General features: G+C 37.3%; 1 protein-coding gene across 8 annotated transcripts in view; it reads right to left on the reverse strand.

Annotated features, from left to right (window-relative positions):
• Positions 1 to 19,241, reverse strand: part of Gria3 (glutamate ionotropic receptor AMPA type subunit 3) — a 311,734-nt gene that overhangs the window by 25,959 nt on the left and 266,534 nt on the right. The window lies entirely within an intron of this gene.

The following is a 19,241-nucleotide window of genomic DNA, read 5'->3' on the forward strand; positions in this document are numbered from 1 at the left end:
TTGTTTCACGTTCTAGTGTGGAAAAGTTTCTTATTTCAATCTTCCTCTCAATGAAAAAAATCTGTCCCCCCATGATATCTTACTATGTGCATATCTAGTACTTTCTTGAAAATGTCATTGGAAGATGGCACAACCATTTTAGTCAGCTCACCCCAGCATAGGACATCAATTATTGTAAGAAAGCACTTCATTATTTTGAGCTGATTTTTGTTTCTCTATAACTCTTACCCATTAGCACTATCTACTAGAGCTATGTAAAGCAATTCTGCATGTTCTTCTGCAAGATGATCCTTCAAATATTGCAAGGCTTTTTATTATGTCCCCTCCGAGTGATTGCTTCATTAGGTGAAACTCCACTGACTGATACTGTTCCCAGAACTCTCACAACTTTGATCTTTCACCCATAGGTACATTCTAATTGGTGATGCTTTTCTTAAATTGCAGTGTTTAGAAAAATAAACATACTACCCCTAGATGTATGATGATAGCAGAATAATAAAACTGTTTGATTCTTGTTATTTGAGCATTATTTTCTACCAATACTGTCTGAATTTGCATTATTTAGTCATTCATCCTTCCTTTCAATAAATATTTATTGAGCACCTGCTATAGACAAAACACTCTACTGGGGGTGTGAAGAATATAATTAAGTGGATAGAGTCCCTCTCTCAACTCAGGTTGAGGACTAACCAAAAATGTTAGCTCTTTCTTTTTTTAAAAAATTATTTTATATTTGAAAATACACAAATTAATTATACAAGGGGATTTGATTGTGATAATTCTATACATGCACACAATGTACCTTCAACAAGTTCAGTCAGTCCATTATATTGTCATTCCTTCCTCTCTCTTCCCCACTTTTTTGAACAGTGTTTGGTGGGTTTTGTTATGCTGTCTTCATATGTATATACAAAGCATACTTTGATCCTCTTCACTCCTCAGTACTTTCATTTCCTCCTCCCCATCTTGCTGATTCCCCTTACACAGTCTCATTTTTATATTCATGTCTCTTCATCATTATCATCATCATCATTTAGGTGATATGAGTGAAAACATGTGATATTTGGCTTTTTGACCTTGGCTTATCATTCTCAATTGTTAACTCTTTTTATCAAGCCAAGTTGCTCTCATCTTTACCTTCTTGGGTGTGAATTTAACACCATTAAATTTAATCTTAATTCAGATGGAAAAAGTCCATACCTTAATTCATTTTAGTAGCCATTTTGGTAGCTAGCACAATTCCTGATACCTGGTAGCCACTGAAGATTGTTTGCTTAATCACTGAAGCTTAGGTCTGACCAGGGTGACAACCAGATTGCTGGTCAAAGATATTAGAAGGTTGATTTAAAATGGCCACCAGCACAAGCTTCACAGCACTGTAGACACTAGATCTGAAGTCTTTCTAAAGACTTCAGTCTCCTAATAAACTAACCCCAATACATGCTTTGCTTTGCTATCGCCTTCTGAAATATCACTTAGCATTTTAAATGCCTTTGGTGTCCATACCAATAAACTCTTACTTAGTAGACCCTAATAATAAAAAGCCTTTTACAATTGAAATCTCACCCGTAGACATTTATGCTCATATCATACATTATCCTCATATGACACATAAAACAAGTTCTAAGCATTGTAACTAAATACATTGCCAATGACTTTATTTGAATAGAAATTTCCAATTCAGTTCCACAAAGAATTAATAAAAAGTAAATAATTCAGGCACACAGAAGTATATATCAATAATGCCTGTGCACCTGCCAGGAAGCTTAAGAAATAAAACATTATGTAATTAGTTGAAGTCTTCCTGTCTGTCCTCCATAAGTGTATAGCTCTCCTTACTCACCAAAGGAAACCATTATCCTAATTTGGTCTTTATTATTTTTTTTGCATCTCTTCATGCTTTTACCAGAATAAATACATCTACTTCACAATAGCTGCATAGTACTACAATCTATAGGTACACTATAGTTTATTTAACTAATCCCCCTTTTATTAGCATAAATTAACTGTACAAAACGGTTTTGTTGTGATCTTTCCATACATGTTTGTAATGTACTTTGATCAAATGCAGCCCTTTTTAAAACTCTTTCTCAAGCCTTTCCCTCTTCCTCCCCTTTTTAAACAGTTTTTAGTGGATTTTATTATGCTATTTCCTATATACATAAAAACATTCTTTGATCATATTCACTCCCCATCACCCTCTCCTTCCTCTCTCATCCTCTGGTTCTCTCCCAAGAATACCTCTTTTATAATCATGTATTTTATTATTACTATTAGTATATTATGGTTATTATGCACAGATTCCAAATATGAGCAAAATCATGTGATATTTGTCTGAGCTTGGCTTATCTCACTCAATGTGATGATCTCTAATTTCATCCATTTTCCTGAGAATAACAAAAATTTAATTCTTCTTTGTGGTTGAATAATAATTGTGTATATGCACTGTATTTTCTTTATCAATTTTTTGATTATTGGGTATCTAGTTTGATTCCACTGCCTGGAGTTTGTGAATAATGTGGCAAAAAACATTAGTGTGCAGATATCTGTAATGTATGCTGACTTGAATTCCTTTGGATGTATGCCTGAGTGGTAGAGCAAGATGTTATGGTAATTCCATCTTTGGTTTTTTTTTTTAAGAACTGGACAGTTCTCAAAAGAAGAAATACAAATGGCCAATAAATAAAGAAATGTACAAGATACTTAGCCCTCAAAGAAAGGCAAAAAAGAACATACTGATAGATGCTATACTACTGATGAATGGATTAAGAAAATGTAGTATTTATATACAAAGGAATTTTACTCAGCCACAAAGAAGAATGATATTTTGTCATTTGTAGGTAAATGGATGGAACTGGAGAAAATCATTTTAAGTGAAGTTAGCCAGACTCAGATGGCTAAAAGCCACATGTTCTCTCTCATTTGTGGAATGTACACCTAACACAAATGCAGCAATATTATGAAACACTGGTCACAATAAGGGGAGGTCACCCATGAGAAGGATAGGGAAGCTAATAACTTGAATAAGGTTGATATACCCTCTATACATGAATGGATATAGAAATCTTAAACTGACTGAAACTGAGATAAGAAAGGGACTAAGGTAGAATGAAGAAAATTAGAAGAGATAAACCAGTTGGGGTTATAATACATACATACATGGAAATATCACAAGGAAACTCTCTGTAGCTACCTTTATCCCAAATTAGCTAAAATGTCGTGCTTTTCATTGTCTCTTTTCTCTTTTTTTCTCCTATAAAATCGGAGAACAGGAGGGCAGAACAAGCCCTGCCCAAGGGGGAGTGCTGGCACCAGTGGGAGGTGGGAGGTGTTGGGGAAAGCTGATAGGATGGTAACTATGGTGCAATAGAATTTGTAAGTAAATGCAAAAATGATACCTATTGAAACTACTCCAAGAATTGGGGAAAGGGGAATGAAGGAGAATGGCTTAGGAGGTGAATTCATGTATGACATATGTGATACATTGTAAGAACCTGTGTAAATGCCACAATGTATCCCCACCCATCTCAACAATAAAGAAAAAAAAAACAAAGCAAAGCAACAGGGCCAAGTTACTGTGGACTGAAGCCTCTGAATCCTTGCACTAAAATAAATTTTTCCTACTTAAAAAAAAGAAAAGAAATGGCACTGAGATTCCATCTCATTCCAATCAAAATGGCTATAATCAAGAAAACAAAGAAAAAGAAATATTGGCAAAGATACAGGGAGAAAGGAGCCCTTATTTACTCACTGTTGGTGAGAGTGTAAGTTAGTGTAGTCAGTATGGAGGGTCCTCAAAAAACAAACAAACAAAACCCTCCAACCACCCTAAACCTAACTCCCCAAAACACCAATAATCTTCTTTTGAAGGACTTAGAACAGTTCAATTTTTCAGCATTATGGACAGTACTGTGGTGGAATGGCATTTTTGTATAACTTACAGGCAGGCATTTTATATTCTTCATCTTGGCCCAATTAGAGCTGAGTGAGAGGTGGAATGTGTGTGGGGGGGAGGTATGCTCAGAACAATTTATCTCTTACACTATTTACAAACAGGCCATTGCTGCCAAAAATATATAAGCCAAAGGCAGAAGAGTCCATGGATTTTTACCCAAGTGCACTATAATTTGGACTCATTTACTTCACCGTTTACTTGAGTTCTTTGATTGCCGATACAGGTCAAAAGATTTATTTCTATAAACAATGATGAATTTCTAGGAAAATAAATGACAGTGCTTGAGGTGGGAACTTTAAATGTGTGTGGTATACATGCAGCAGATATTAATAAATATAGTAAATAACAAGTCAGTGGTAGAAATGATTGGACCCTAGTTGATGAGTAGATTCTGAAGGAGATTAGAAGCTGGGTGGGGGTGGAGGATGGCTGGTGGCGTGGCTCCAATGGGAAAGTGCCTGCCTAGTAAATGCGAAGCGCTGAGTTCAAATTCCAGTACTGTCCAAATAAACTAGTGAGCTTAGATAGTAGAGCATGTGTATTGCAAGCATGAATCCCTGAGTTTGAACTCCACTACCATCAAAATACATAGAGAGAGTCAAGGAAAAGAAATGGTTCATAAGTGAGAAAAGTATGTTGAAACGTTTATCTTTTTAACTAGCATTCAAGTGATTGTATGACATTCAGATTAAAAAGAAAAAAACACTATCTTTTCCATCTATCTTATTTTGACTGAAATACTAAAGGCAATAACAGGGATTAAATATTAGTTCAATCATCTGGGAGAAATTTAAAAAATTATGGCAAGATGTGTAATAAATTCATCTTTCTCTGATTTGCCACAATTCATTTCTTTCGTCCCACAGAGCACCATTTTGGTCAAAGAAGGAACAAATAGCAGTTATGCAGAGAGGGCATGAGAAATTTTCATAGCACTGGTAGATAATTAGCAAATGAAATCCAAAGGAGAAATGCATGGATGGAGGAGGAACAAATTAATCCAAAACAACAGATAAGGTAGACTCTAGCACTAATGGATTCAGCAGTAACAGTTCCAACTATTTGCAATAAATCTTGAAGGTTAAAGATACAGAGAAATCTTCTCTTCATGGAGGTGAAAGTTTGAATCTTCGGCCCTGCAAGTCTGGTATATGGAAATAAGTGATTAGTGAGTCATTTGGGCCACTGCTCAGACCTTGTATCTCTTTGCAGTGTGGTGTTACTCACTCCTAACCACTGGGCATCTGGTGGGTCTGTAGATCCAGGGAAGCAAAGGCAATTATATAGTGTTATGGGTTAGAGTGTGGAGTCAGACTGCTTGGGTTTGAATTCAACTTGCTAGATGCACAAATTATCTAGCCTTTGTATGTCTCAATTTCCCCAACTGTAAAATAGGATGCTTTTTAGAAATATCTACTGTAAGTGATTATTAAGAGAAATTTAACAGATTAATACATTCTTAGAATAGTGCCTAGAACACAGGAAGTAATGAAAAACATTCTTTTTATAGTAATGATAATGTAATTTGTTTTAGTGGTAGAGTTAATTTTAATAGCATTATAAATTACTTCGATACCATATTTATACAATCATTACTTTGTTTTATGGGGGCTATCATATACTTCAGTACTTTTAGCATATTTGTGTCTCTAGGCATATCCCTGGAGAATACCCATGGTCTGCCAATAACAAAAATCATTGTCATTTGACTTTGCATTTTTAGAGCTTTTTTGGTGGAGGAAAAATGGGTAGGATGGCAATTTTTCCTTTTTAAATTTATTTTTATAGTTTATTTGAAATTTATACATGAAAATTCTCATTAAGCAGAACATTGTTGCTGGGGCAAGCTCATTGTAAATAAGCTTTTCTGTTTTCCTGTGACTTAAAATAGAATATCTACTTGGTCAGTAGGACATACAGTAGTGTCCATAGAAGAATACAATATCAGAGTTAGAAGGCACCTTCAAAATTATCTTGCTCAGACTCCCACTGAATGAAGCAATACCTTCTCTGTTCAAATGTCTCTACTGGTGAGGCACTACCTAGCTCACAGGAGAACAAGCTGACAGAAAGTTCTTTTAGTTGGGGCAACATTCTTAGTGAAACTATCCCTTATTCAAACCTATTTCTGCCTTCTGCTTGAATTGGACACTCCCTCCTTTCTGCTTCCATTGTAGATATCATTACTTACATTGCTTAATGATGGTGATTGCCAGACAAATCTGAGCTCCTTGAGAGTAGGGATCTCTTTTTTGTTTCTGTATCCCCAGTGTCTATCATAATGCCTAGCATGAAGTAAATTCTCAGCATGTGTCTGGTATGCAGTGGCTGTAATTTTTGCCTCTAGTGATTCAGAGTAAATATGCTGTTTCTCCCACACAATGTACACACAGCCTGAATTCTACCACCACAATGCCACCTGCTAATTGTCTCTTTGCAAGGTAAACATTTTAAGGGCTTTCTTTCATTAATTGTATGGCATGAATCCCAGGCAACTCCTCTTTTTTTGGTCACAATCTTCTAGGCACTTTTTATTTTTTCAAAGTCCCTCCTAAAATGTGCCACCAGAATTGACCAAAAATCTGGACATCAGCACAATTTTTCCCTTCAACATGCATTTTCCCATACATTCATAATCCAGAATTAACTGAATTAATAAATTCCAAGAAAGACTGTCAACAGAAGGTGAACATGCATATTCATTTTATAGTATTAATTTACTGTCAGAGTACAAAATATTACATTATTTGCAAGGAGAGTAGTGTTGGTATTGGTAACTTCTCTATGCCTCAAACATGTATGATGTATTCCTAAAGAACAGTCTTAAGGAAAGGTCAGGGGAAGATGGTTTTAGGCACTTTGTATCCCACTGTTCCTCAAGGGGGAGTGGGATTTATTTATTATTTGGTCACTGTTGCTACCATCCCTATATTGTCCATTTCCATTGCTAGCCTTGTACATATGTGCCAAAGAGAAGCTAGTGTTGACTTTGGAGTGCTCAACTTCTACCCTCCTTCCATATTTCACAGCCTGCTTCCCTCAGGGATACATCCCATACTCCTTTTCTGGCCTCAGCAGTCTTGGTTCTCATGAAGATATTCACTAGTTTTATAAAAGTTCTGTTGCCCTGGAGCAAGGGATTATTTGAATAGGATTCATGTCCTTAGGAGGATGGGCTTCTTGGCATAGTGAAAGTCACCTTTTAAGGGGCTGAAAAAGGCCAGACCTGTGTACAGGACAGCAAGAAAGGGAAATATGGCAAGAGTTCCAAACAAAATCACTTCCTGTCACTCATTTTCCCTTCTTTAAGTTTATTACAGATTACTTATTGCTTGACAATTTGGTCAATTTCTTCTCTAGACTGAACCATTAAGAGACTATAGTTGTAAACTACTACAGTACACTTTTGCTTCTGAGACATTTAGCTCCTACCGAAATGTCTTCTTTTAATATATGTTCAGGTGGCATTATTAGCTGTAACAAATTCAAAAGGGTGGCTTTGAGTTTCAGTCTGCCTAAAGTGAACACTTATAGAATTTGTGTGCCTTATCTGCCCTCCCAAACATTCAGGAGCAAATTTTTTTTTGTTGCTCTTTCTTTTCAGGAGCAAATGTTGTTTCACAGAGTTCATCAAATAATGTGATATGGGCAGGTGACCTGTACAAGGCAAGGTACCAGAAGGAAAGGAAGCAGATGCTACAACTGTTCTGTAGACCTCCTAATCTCCTTCCTCTTCCTGCCTCCCTTTTCTTTCCTAATGTTTGATGGGATTTGAAGGGGACAAATGTTCCCACTCCTAGCGGGGTGGAGCTGACAGGAGAATGGGGGAGGGGTAAGGTGTGGAAAGGGTAGGCCTATTATGAAGACTTCAGCAAGTGTCAGCTTTACAGAAACTCTTTAAGTTAGGACTCTGACAATGGATGTTTCCAATACTAGGTTTAGACCCACAGAAGGGAGATTTTTGTGGCAAGAGTGTTGCCTATATACTCCCTTTCAAGCATTCACCTTCCTTATTCACAAAGACCTTAGATTTGTTGTTACTAGAAACTGAAGATAGTCAAATATCTTTAAACCTTATATTTTGGTTATTTTCATACCAGTCATCTCATTCAAACCCCACACAGCAGCCCTGTGAGAGGTCCAGCGGCTATTGTTTGTTGTTTAATCCCTTGCACTGAGAACCATATCTGGGCCCAATAGTGCTCAATAAATCAATAAATACTTCTGGATTGAAAGAAATGAATTCCCATTTTGAAGGGAAAGAGGAATGGAGGGAAGAAGGGAAGGGGGGAGGGAAGGAGGGAGAGAGATAGAGATAGAGATAGAGATAGAGAGAGAGAGAGAGCTAGTGCCGATACCAAGAGATGCCAAGATAGCTTTTAGCCTATCCATTCATTTCTATCCATCTACCACAAAGTTACCACAAATAGAAAAGCTTGGGACAAACCGTGCTTGCTGGTAAGAATTTTCCAGACAAGTCTCAACCAGAATGCCACCTTGAGGGATCCCCTATATGGAAATTTGAAGATTTGCTGCTGCCTCAATAACTTGCCCCAGCTAACAAGGAGCAATGCTGAAACACCACCCGAGTCTGCTGAATTGAAGGCTACAGACAGATTTATGATGGGTTCCCTACAATCCCCATATACTTTATTTGAGTACTGACAATCTCCTTTTTGGTAAAAAAGAGCAACTCACCTTCAAAAGAATCTTTACTAAGACTTTTTTTTGAAATTGAGATAAATTTTAAATTAGCCTCAGTTTGCTCCCACTAAGACTGGTCTTGTTACCCTTGTAACCCATTTTTGTTGCGTTCTAATTCTGCTACAGGCCTCTAGTGTCCATACTTCACTACCTGAAGGGATCAGAGCAATTTGAGGCAGAAATGGAAAGAGCACATTTGGCTTGCCAAATGCATTTGATACAAGGTTTTCTTTCATAACTGCTTTGAAGAATCAGTAACACTGATGAGGTGCGTTTAGAAAAAGGAATCACTGAATTTTACAATTCCCCTCCCCAAGCAAAGTAAATGGTTTCCATTTTGATTTGGAGCAAGGCATACAGGAAAGGATTTCATTTCTAAAGCATGACCCAAAGCCTAATCTCACTGTCTTTCCTTTACTTAGGTTCACACAGTTTTAAACGTTCAGTTAAGTACTACTTGTCAGTTTCCTTTTGCTTCAATCAGTGACTGCCTTGTGACTGTGCAATTGGTAAAAACAGTGAAAGGAGAGGAAAGAAATGTTGGGTTCTATTCTTATTCTATTGATGTATTATGACACTGTCTGAGTTATTTTGGGGACTGGGCTTTTAGATAACTTCAGTGGGGTGGAGGTCACCTTTTGCCTAGACACTGAGTTTTGGCCTCAAATGTCAAGTATTCATTGCAAGTGCTTTTGCCTGACATTTTCAAACTGTGTTCTAAAGTCCAGAGACAGGTTTCCTTCCACCCCAAAGAGTGCTATTTCAGATGTCTCCTTTCTAAAGGCATAGGTAACAACTCAGCTAAGTTTCCAGTGACCTCTCTAGTGTCCCTTTCTGGCATGCAAAGTAAGATTACTATTCTGATTCATCTTCTACTTCTCTTGCCAAGTGAGACTAAGTATATCCCAATGGACTGAAAGCAGCACCAGTGGCTGCATGACTTTGAAAGCCAGAGCCAATAAACTAAGGTCCTATTGCCCGACTCTGGGAGAACAGAGGAAGGGACACAGTATCTTCTATCCCTGTGGCTCTCAGTCAGTAATGATTCTGCCTCCCAGGAGACATTTGGCAACATTGAGAGATGTTTCTTAATTGTCACAAGTCTGAAAGAAGACTGTCATGTGTCTAGTAGGTAGAGACCAGAGATGCTACCATCCTACAAGGCAAAGGACAGCCCAACAAACAAGAGTTATGTGGCCCCAAATGTCAATAGTGTTAGGTTGAAAAACCCTGCTGTAGGGGTTTTAATGGAACCACCATTTAATGGGAAAAACCATTTAAATTAACTTGTAATTATTCAATACTTTGTTCCGTGTTCTGTTTTAAGTGTTGTATATATGCCAACTCACATAATTTTCATAACAACTCTATGAAATGAATGACAATATTACCCAATTTAAAAATGCAGAATAAGAGACACAGTGAAGTTAAATAACTTGCACGAGGCCACATAGTTAGTATATGGTAGAGGTGGGAAATCATTTCAAAGCCTGCATTCTCAGACAGTGCTCTACACCCTTCCCAATTAAGCTAAAAGATGATTATCAGTCATATGCTAGGGCCAGACTGGCTCCACCCAAATTCTTCTTGAATAATGCCTACACTTTACCATTCCTTGAAGGGGCATGCTATTTCTATTCTTTCTAGTCTGAAATGCGACATTGGGGAACAAGGTGCTTTGGAAATCCCACTTTTGACATTAGAGATCAACAAATTATTTTTCCTCTTTACTTTGGGAGTGAAAATACATAAATATGAATGACTAGGGTGTTATCAAGCGAGACTGACAGTCAGCTTTTATTCTTGCATATACTCCTCAATTTTTACTCCCATTCCTGAGCAGTGTCACCTCTCCCTATTCTGCATTTACCTTATGAGGTATAACATGTCCTCCCTCACTCCACTCTATTCAGAAGAAGAGATTGGAAACACTCACATTAAGGTACAAATGGCAGACAGCAGCCTAAAGTGTGTTCCTCTTGCAGGAGAGTTTGAATTTTTGCAAAGACAAAAATCCCTCCTAAATGAATGATAGCACAATGGTGGACACATGAGTTGTTAAAGAAAGATGTGTGCATGTGTGTATGTGTGTGTGTGTGTGTATGTGCACATGCATGTCTGCCATACCTTTTCACCCCTAACTAGAGCAAAACCTCAAATTTCCTGACTTCCAAGCAATTGATTGCCTAAGGCCTGCTATTGCTATTGAACATTTTGGGGTCATTTCTTTTAACCTGATAACATTTTCTTTCTTTTTTTGCTTTAGTTATTTTTCCAACAAAATATTGTGTTTTTGCCCAGAACCAGCTTGGACTATGATCCTCCTACCTACAGCCTCCTGTGTAGATGGGATTACAGACATGTACCACTACCTTGTTGAGATGGGTGGTCATTCAACTTTTTGTCTGGGCTGGCATGGATCCACTATCCTCCCAATCTCTACATTCTGAGTAACTGGGATTACAAGGGTGCACGATCATGCTTGACTATTTATTATTATTATTATTATTATTAAAGACATTGTCTCATTATAGAGCCCAGGCTGGCCTCATCTAGAGTTCAGCTTTTCAGTGAAATTTTGTCTTTGGCCATCCAGAGTTTACCAGCTTTGACCAATTGGATTTCACTTTTCAAATACATTTTTTATTTTTTATAATTAAGATACTTGAAAGAGACTCAATACCTGTTATCTTAAATCAATTAATTTGTAGTGCAGAGGTAATGAACACTTTTGGAAGTAACAAGAAAACATGTTCTTCTATTAAAGAGAAAAATCTATCCTGAAATTGCAATATTTTGTTTCCACAGTGACTGTTTCTTCCAGGTCTTTAAAATTATTCTCATACTAAGGGGAAAAAACAACAAAAAAGAAGCCTCAATTTGTTCAGGGATATCTAGAAAAGTTCAAATTTTCCACTTAGTATTTTCTGAGAATGCTAGTTTCCCAAAAGGTGAGCTGGAGCTAATTTGAAGAGAATTTCTCTTAAAGCTGGCCTCTGTTCTCTATCTATCTGTAGGTAGCTTATGCCTGGGAAGCTACTGATTACAGCTCTTGTGATTTTGATTTAATTGGCCCAAAGTGGGGCCAGTGTTTTAAAAAATGCCTCCTAGGTGATTCTACTATTCAATCTGTGTTTAGAGCAGTCAAAAATGATCTCACAATAGCAACAACTAACTTCAAATTATTGCATTGAATACCAACAATGAGAGGGTTCCCATTTCTTGAGCATTTACGCTCATCAGGACTGGTGCGTCACATATTATATACATTATTACTAATCCTTAAGATGATCTTGTGAAAACAATATTTCATTTTATAGAGGAGATATAATGCCTATAGAAGTTAATTTACTTGTCCAAGATAATACAGTTGGTTAAATTTCCAGCTCTGACTTCACTAAATTTCTGACTCCTTTATCTAACTGCTTGAAATCTCTATCTGGATGTCTCAGAGGCACCTCTAGATTCACATGACAAAGCTAGAAGCCCTGATTCTCTCCTTCTTGCTTGTTACTCTGCCAGTGTTCTCCAGCAGAGAAAATGACACCACCATCTAAATTCATCCAACAGTTTGGACCATCCTTGACTCCTCTTTGATCTCATATTCCATACCTTGTCTGGTCAGTCTTCAAACTATATTCAAAATGCAATCACTTCTTACCACATCCACTCTAGTCCGAACCATTTGTTCATCTGAAATATGGTGATCAATTCTTAAATGGTTCCTGTGGTTTTCAACTTTTACCCCCACATAGAGGTCTGAGTGATCTTTGTGCACATAGATTGAATTGTGTCATCCCTCTTCTCAAAGTTCTCTAAATGACTTCCTGTCAAATGGAATAAAATCAAAAATCTTTACTAGGACTTAGAAAGCCCAGCACAAAAGGTTCTGGCTTGTCTTCTTTGCTGCCCTCTTCTCTTACCACTCTTTCCCTCATCTTCAGTCACATGGAAACTTTTCTTCAAATCAGCCAAGCACATTCCCATATCAGGGTTTTAGCCTGGGCTTTGCTATCTGGAGGGCTTTTCTTTCTACCCTACTCCACCTCATATTTGCATGGCCTCCTCCCTCACTTCAATCAGATGTCAGAAAGGCCTTCTACAGTTGGTTGAAATTAAATGGCACTGTCAATATTTTGTCTCCTTACCTATTTTTTTAATTGCACTTAATGCCAAACAAAACACATGTTATTTAAGCATGAATTTTTGTCTCACCCACTATAATGAGTGAAAGGACTTTGTTTTGTTTTGAGATTTAAATCCAGATCATTTGACACCAACATTTATATTTGCGCCTATCTCTTTCCGCAGCTTAGGAAGGTAAAGTGATAATTCCAAAGTTGCACCCACAAAATCTGACAGCATTAAGTCTAGGTCCATTGGCTTCCAAAACCTGTGCTTTTCTTGCTACTCTACACTGCCTGCTAGAGGAAAAATCTCTAGTGACAACATTGACCAAGATGTCAGTAAATTGATAAAGGTTTACTTCTTTGTTTGGTTGATTTGATGTGATTTTATATAGTTTAATCTTCTTCATTGATTCAGCTTTGAAGCCTCTGCAACATATTCTGAGCTAAAATGCTCCAATAATATAACCTGCTAGCCTACCACAAAGCCCTAAATCCTACTATTTGAGATGTTACTGAAATTTCTCTAAGACTCTAATAATGTTATCTGAAGTGGAGATAGAATATGAAATGAGATAATTCATATAAAACCTTGGCACAGTACCTGGCATATATAGTAAGTTTTCAATAAATTAAATTATGTCTTTGTGGCAAGTGAAAGGGTAACACAACCTACATCCACCACTTTTGTACGATTTAGTTTGTTAGAGAATTTGTGCCAGAAGAATACCAGAGGGAAGGGGAATCAAGATAGATCTTAGGTAGGAAAGGCAATGTGAAGTCCACCCTGATAACTCAAGGGCACATGACAACATATGTACATGTGGGTGGCAGAAAGGATGGTGTCAAGTTAAGTGTTGTTAGTGCTACTGAGGCACAGACTAGAATCAAAACTTACAAGGCATTTGACAGAGAATACCTTATAAGGCCAAATGGGGCCACTTAAAATTTCAATTCCAATATATTCACATTTTCCTTCTCCTGCGGCTCTCAATTTTGAACAGTTGGGCTTAGATTTAAGTCTTTTCCTCCTTGCTGTGTTAGAAGCATTCCGGTAAGTATTATTTCTAAAGGCGCTATGCTGATTAAAAAAAGTGGCTGGCTGGGATTTTGTCTGGCAAACACACTGACTGTGAAAGCTACAGGAAAATTGATTTGCTGGCATTTGCGTATCCTGGCACAAACTGTGCTGCATGGAAGCTCAAGTTATATAATTTTTGGAAAGTGCAGCAAGTGAGGGTGACTTCACAAACTGATTAAATTTCACTAATCTTCAACACTGGGTTCATGACAATGGTCTCCATATGCAAAGTGGCAGATAAAACCATTAGGTTGTTGTTAATTAGTTTAGAGAAGTAGTCAAATAGCCACTTGATCAAACAAATCAACATACTTTTTATGCTTCTTCATGCCCTGATCCCAAGCTGTCTCCTTATTCTGCCTGGGCCAGCACAAATGATGTGGAGAAACCACCCAGTCACCAATGCTCTGGAAAGTGCCTCCCTGTCCAAGATTAAGTTAGCAGTTTATGTGATATTCTCCTTTGATGTATAGAGCAATAATTAAGAGCACAAGTCCTGAAGTTACAAAACCTTGCTTTTAAAGTTAACTGTGTAACTTTAAATCATTTCACATTAGTAAGCCTTAGTTTCTTCATCTGAAAAATGAGGATGACAATAGGACCTGCCTTTATAGCATTTTTGAGATTATGAAATGAAAGATTACTTACAATGGATTGAGCATAGCCCAAGACAACTAGAAAATACTAAGTTTCTCCTCCATTTCATAGTTGAATCAAGCACTGTGGTAGATGCTGCAGAGAATTCAGATGTCTAATATATGGTCCTTGTGCTTAAGAAGGTAAAAGACCTAACAGAAGTGTCATCCAATAGAACTTTCTGAAATGTTCTGTATCAGTGGTGCTTAATATGCTAGTTTCTACCCACACATGTCTACATAATGCTTGAAATGTGGGTAGTGCTATTGAAGAACTGGATTTTAATTTTGATTAATTTTAATTAGTTTAAATTTTAATAGTTACTTGTAGCTAGTGGATACCATACTGGATAGCATAAGTCTTATAGTATAAATAAAAGAAAAGCAGAGAAGTACTAAAAGGCAGTAGGAAAGCAGCAAGAACTATTTTGTCTACTTTGTAATATTTTTCTGTTTTACCCTGATGATGGAGGTGATGAAGGTTTCAAATTGAAGGCCTGATTGTACCAACTGGAGGGCTAGCTATAGCTTAGGTCCAGGAACAGAGAGGAAGGGACATAACACCTCCTCTATTCAGAGCTAATCTGTAGCTCTGGAATAGCTTATCCAGCCTGTAGTTATGGAAAGCTTCTTTAGAGAAAGGTAAGCTATATTAGTGCATGGGCAAAAATTCCTTAGACACATGCAGGGACTGCTTCCTTTAAATTTGTCTTATTTGTATAAAATTGAAAATTAATTACCTCCTGTGTCTAGGTATACTGGAAAAGAATATTCTACTTACTTCTATCCAAGGACCATGATTTCCTTCAAAAGAGCAGTTTATTACACAAGAAAATTATGGTGAAAAGAAAGAGGGTGCTACTTAAATTTCCAGCCAGCTTGATTTTCTTTCTCTGGTTCTGTAAGTGACTACATTAAGTTGTTTGGACCATCTTTCTTCAACTCTCCCTCCCAAGGGAAGAATTCCAACAGGGACGGGCAGCCATGTTTCCCCCAGATTTTAAAAATAGTTCTTTCCTATGTCATCTCTGATAGATTGGTTGAAGCACTGAGTATAATCAAAATTGAAAGTAGTAGAACCTCAAAGAGATGTTTTCTTCCAAAAATTCCAAATAACTGTCAAGTGCTCACAAATGCCCTTTGCCTAGCATTTTCAAACTGTGATACAGTTAAATTAAGGTCATAGCTGTGAACTTGTCTTATCTGAGTGATCAGTGGAAGAACAGGATCAACATACCCTATGGAGATAATACCTTGGGAATTAGGTGAGTTGAATGGTACAGCTGTTTGGCTTGGTTGCTATTGTGCAGTAACCAGAGATTCAGACCAAGATGTACCAAAAATCCCAAACTAAAACAAATGCTACCAAATTGTAGATTTGTAAGTCAAACCCTGCTAGAAATTAAAAACAAACAAACCAGGAAACAGAGTCATGAGCTAAAACAAAGTTCTTTTTCATTTTTTTACAGATCAACTAGAAAACTAGGCTATTTTATATTCAGGCCTATGTATTTACTATCACTATTGAACAGAAAAAAACCCCAAATCTGAAAATCCTTCAAAGCAAACCAGATCACACCATTATTTCACTTGACTTCAGTTTCTTGTAGATACAGTTACCATCTCGATTCAGTAAAGATCAATAGTCAAACTACAGAAGGAGGCCATGTTGAATCCTAACTGACTTAGAAAAGTAAGGGGAAATTGAAAGCCAGGGTTGCATTTCCAATTTTGTGTATTTTCTCATGCCTGTAAAACTTGTGGTAATAGGATAATTTATTAGCATTCATTGGTTTGATATGCATTTCCCTTAAGTTCTCATTTCTGTGCCAGCAACTTATCACCAAAGAAATATAGTAACTTAAAACAGGCCCTCTATTTCTTGAGCAAAAATATTATTGTATTTTTCCTTTAAGATGCTTTCAGTCTATTTAGACTGATCAACCAATGGCAGATCTTTGTCAGTTGGCACACTTACTACCCACTACCTCCCATGCCCCATCCCCACTAAGTGTGTCACTACTAGTAGTTAACACAGAAAAATGTGTATGTAGACCTGTTATGGCCATTAGAATAATCTGTGGTCAGGATTTATCTAATTTTCTTCTCCATCATTAAATTACTTGTTCCTATTAAACCAAAATTTTCAAAGTCACTTGAAAAAATAATTTTCATTATGACTTTCCCTTCACAGTCTGACATGTAAACATAGCAATGTATTTAATCAAGATCCTTCCTATATTGTATCTCTCTTTGAGACTTAATTTCTTTACCCTCAGTCTCAAAACCACTTGTAAGTGTTATAGAAGAAAATGGATTTTTCCCCTCCCCCTTTTCCACCTAATGGCAATCTGCATTTCTACTGATTTATATCCAAGTCATTCATTATCTACTTGCTAAGAAGCATGTTATTAATGAGAAGCAGGTAGGAGTCATGCCATCCTACCCAGGTTTAAATGAATCTTTAAGATGGTACAATTAAACAGATATGCAAAATAGGCCATTAACGCAACATTAAGGTAACAAATTTAAACAAGATCAAGGAATGAAGAAGTTTTAAGTTTCTCATTGCTTCAGTCTTAGCTACAAGACACATGCTGCATGTATAGTGCAGCATTAGCAAGGCATAGATCCAAAAGTATTGAAAAATAGCCAGTGTGTGCACAGGAGACTCTAAGACTATTGGAATGTAACCATCATGTAGATTGACTCAATCTAAGTATGTTTCCAACATCTTTGAACTTCCCTTTTCCTGGTTCACGCTGCTTTGCCTAGATAAGAGCATTCTTTACATTATATAACAGATGCATTCCTAGAAAAACTGTGCTATAAATTGGATACATTTTTGAAAATCAAATTTTGTTTCTCTATCGATGCATGGGCTGCTTTATGTTTATTTGTGAAAATTCTCCTAAGTTTTCTTTGCCAAGTAGTTAATGATCTGTAAACATCAAAATGCACCAAGGGATTTGTGGTTTCTTGGGAAGAATGGGTTTCTAATGTGAGTAATTACTATTAATTGCTTTGATTGGTTGTGAATTTTGTGATATATAGATTACTTAAGATAGGGTATAGCTGTGCTGTATAGCCAAAGATTTTGGAAGAAAGGGAAACTTTTAAGGATAACAAATGTTTTAACTAGTCCTTGTTAATCTTTGGGCTGGCAGAAGGGAAGGCATAGAAATTGCCTGGGAAGGCAAAAAAGAAGCCAGTACAAAGTGAATCAAGGTTGGAAGCCTTGATATAATGGATGCCGTACTGTATCTCCATAGTGCCAAGGGCAGAAACAGGTATCCATGGTAATAACAAGGGTCACAGTGGAACAGAATGGAAAAAAAATATTGGACCCAGCCTTACAAAAACTTATCTAGTCTCCATAAAAGAGGGGGAAATTACTGTTCAGCAAGAGGGAGGGTAGAGGTCTTTTCTGCAGATCCACTTTTTTGTTTGAGATATGGTGGCACCCCAAAGGAAGTTAGAAAGAAGGAATGGGTCTTTTTAAGTATTTATCAGAGATACAAATAATTTGTTGTGGGGATACTCTGCCTTGTTAATAGTTCCAATTTAACCCTGTATGAATTTTAGCAATGTACACATCTTAGCCTTAATCAGCAAAGGCTGAATGGATTAGAAAATTCATCAATGGCCTGTGAAGACTGGGTAATCTGATCTCTGTGTTAGAAAGTACTTCTGTACTGCTTGGGAATTGGAAATCTTCTACTGCCACCCTGCTGCCCATATCCAATAGACACCTCATGCCCACTCCTTGGATGGGTGACTTTGGAAATCATGACACCCTGTTTACCTAATACCCATAGCACATTAAATGGCAATGACAATTACAACTAATGAAAGAAAGGGAGGCAGAAAAGATCACAGAAATCACATTTCTTCTTTTAAGGCCCAAAAGCCAGCATTGTAGTCTGGTTGCGATCTGTTATACCACTGTTTTTCCAGAAATGTGTTCACAGTAACCCTCCTTTGTAGGAATACTAAAGGGATGGGCTTCAGCTTATTTCCCCTCACCAATCACCTACATTAATTCCCAGAAGGCTTCATTAGGCCATATGGGTCCTTGGGGGTGTCCACCCACAAGTTTTCTATGTGGGGAATGTTGGAACCCTATACTCCCTAGTGCTTTTAAGAAATGAATGCAGTTGTATTGGTGGCCCAATATCCAGGTCCAGTAGGTCAAACAGGCAAAGAAAAAGGGAGTAAAGGATAGGAAGTGGTACATTGAGAAAGTGCTCTGGCTACAGGGCAGGAGTTTCCAGGTTCCTACTTCATCTTAAAACCTGTTCCTCTTCCTGATAGCATTTAGAACCTCTGAATTTTGAGCTTTTCCTATGGCCAGTTTCATGTCTACCCAGATACTGCTTTCTAGGTTGGGAACTTTGAGGCATGAGTCTTCATCTTTTATGATGAGCTACCTCATCATAAAAGGCATGTAAAAGAGAAAAGAAGGAAAGAGAGGGTAACATGATAATAGGAGGGAGTTTTGTTTAGTAATTAAGAATTCAAAGCTGCTGGTATAATTTCTTATTTCATCCCTTTTCATTTTTTAATTGTTTTATTATTCAAATGTGCATACAAGGCTTGGGTCATTTCTCCCCCCTGCCCCCACACCCTCCCTTACCACCCACTCCGCCCCCTCCCTCTCCCCCCCCAATACCCAGCAGAAACTATTTTGTCCTTATTTCTAATTTTGTTGAAGAGAGAGTATAAGCAATAATAGGAAG

The sequence above is a fragment of the Castor canadensis genome, chromosome X (assembly GCF_047511655.1).
Source record: "Castor canadensis chromosome X, mCasCan1.hap1v2, whole genome shotgun sequence".
Taxonomy (NCBI): domain Eukaryota; kingdom Metazoa; phylum Chordata; class Mammalia; order Rodentia; family Castoridae; genus Castor; species Castor canadensis.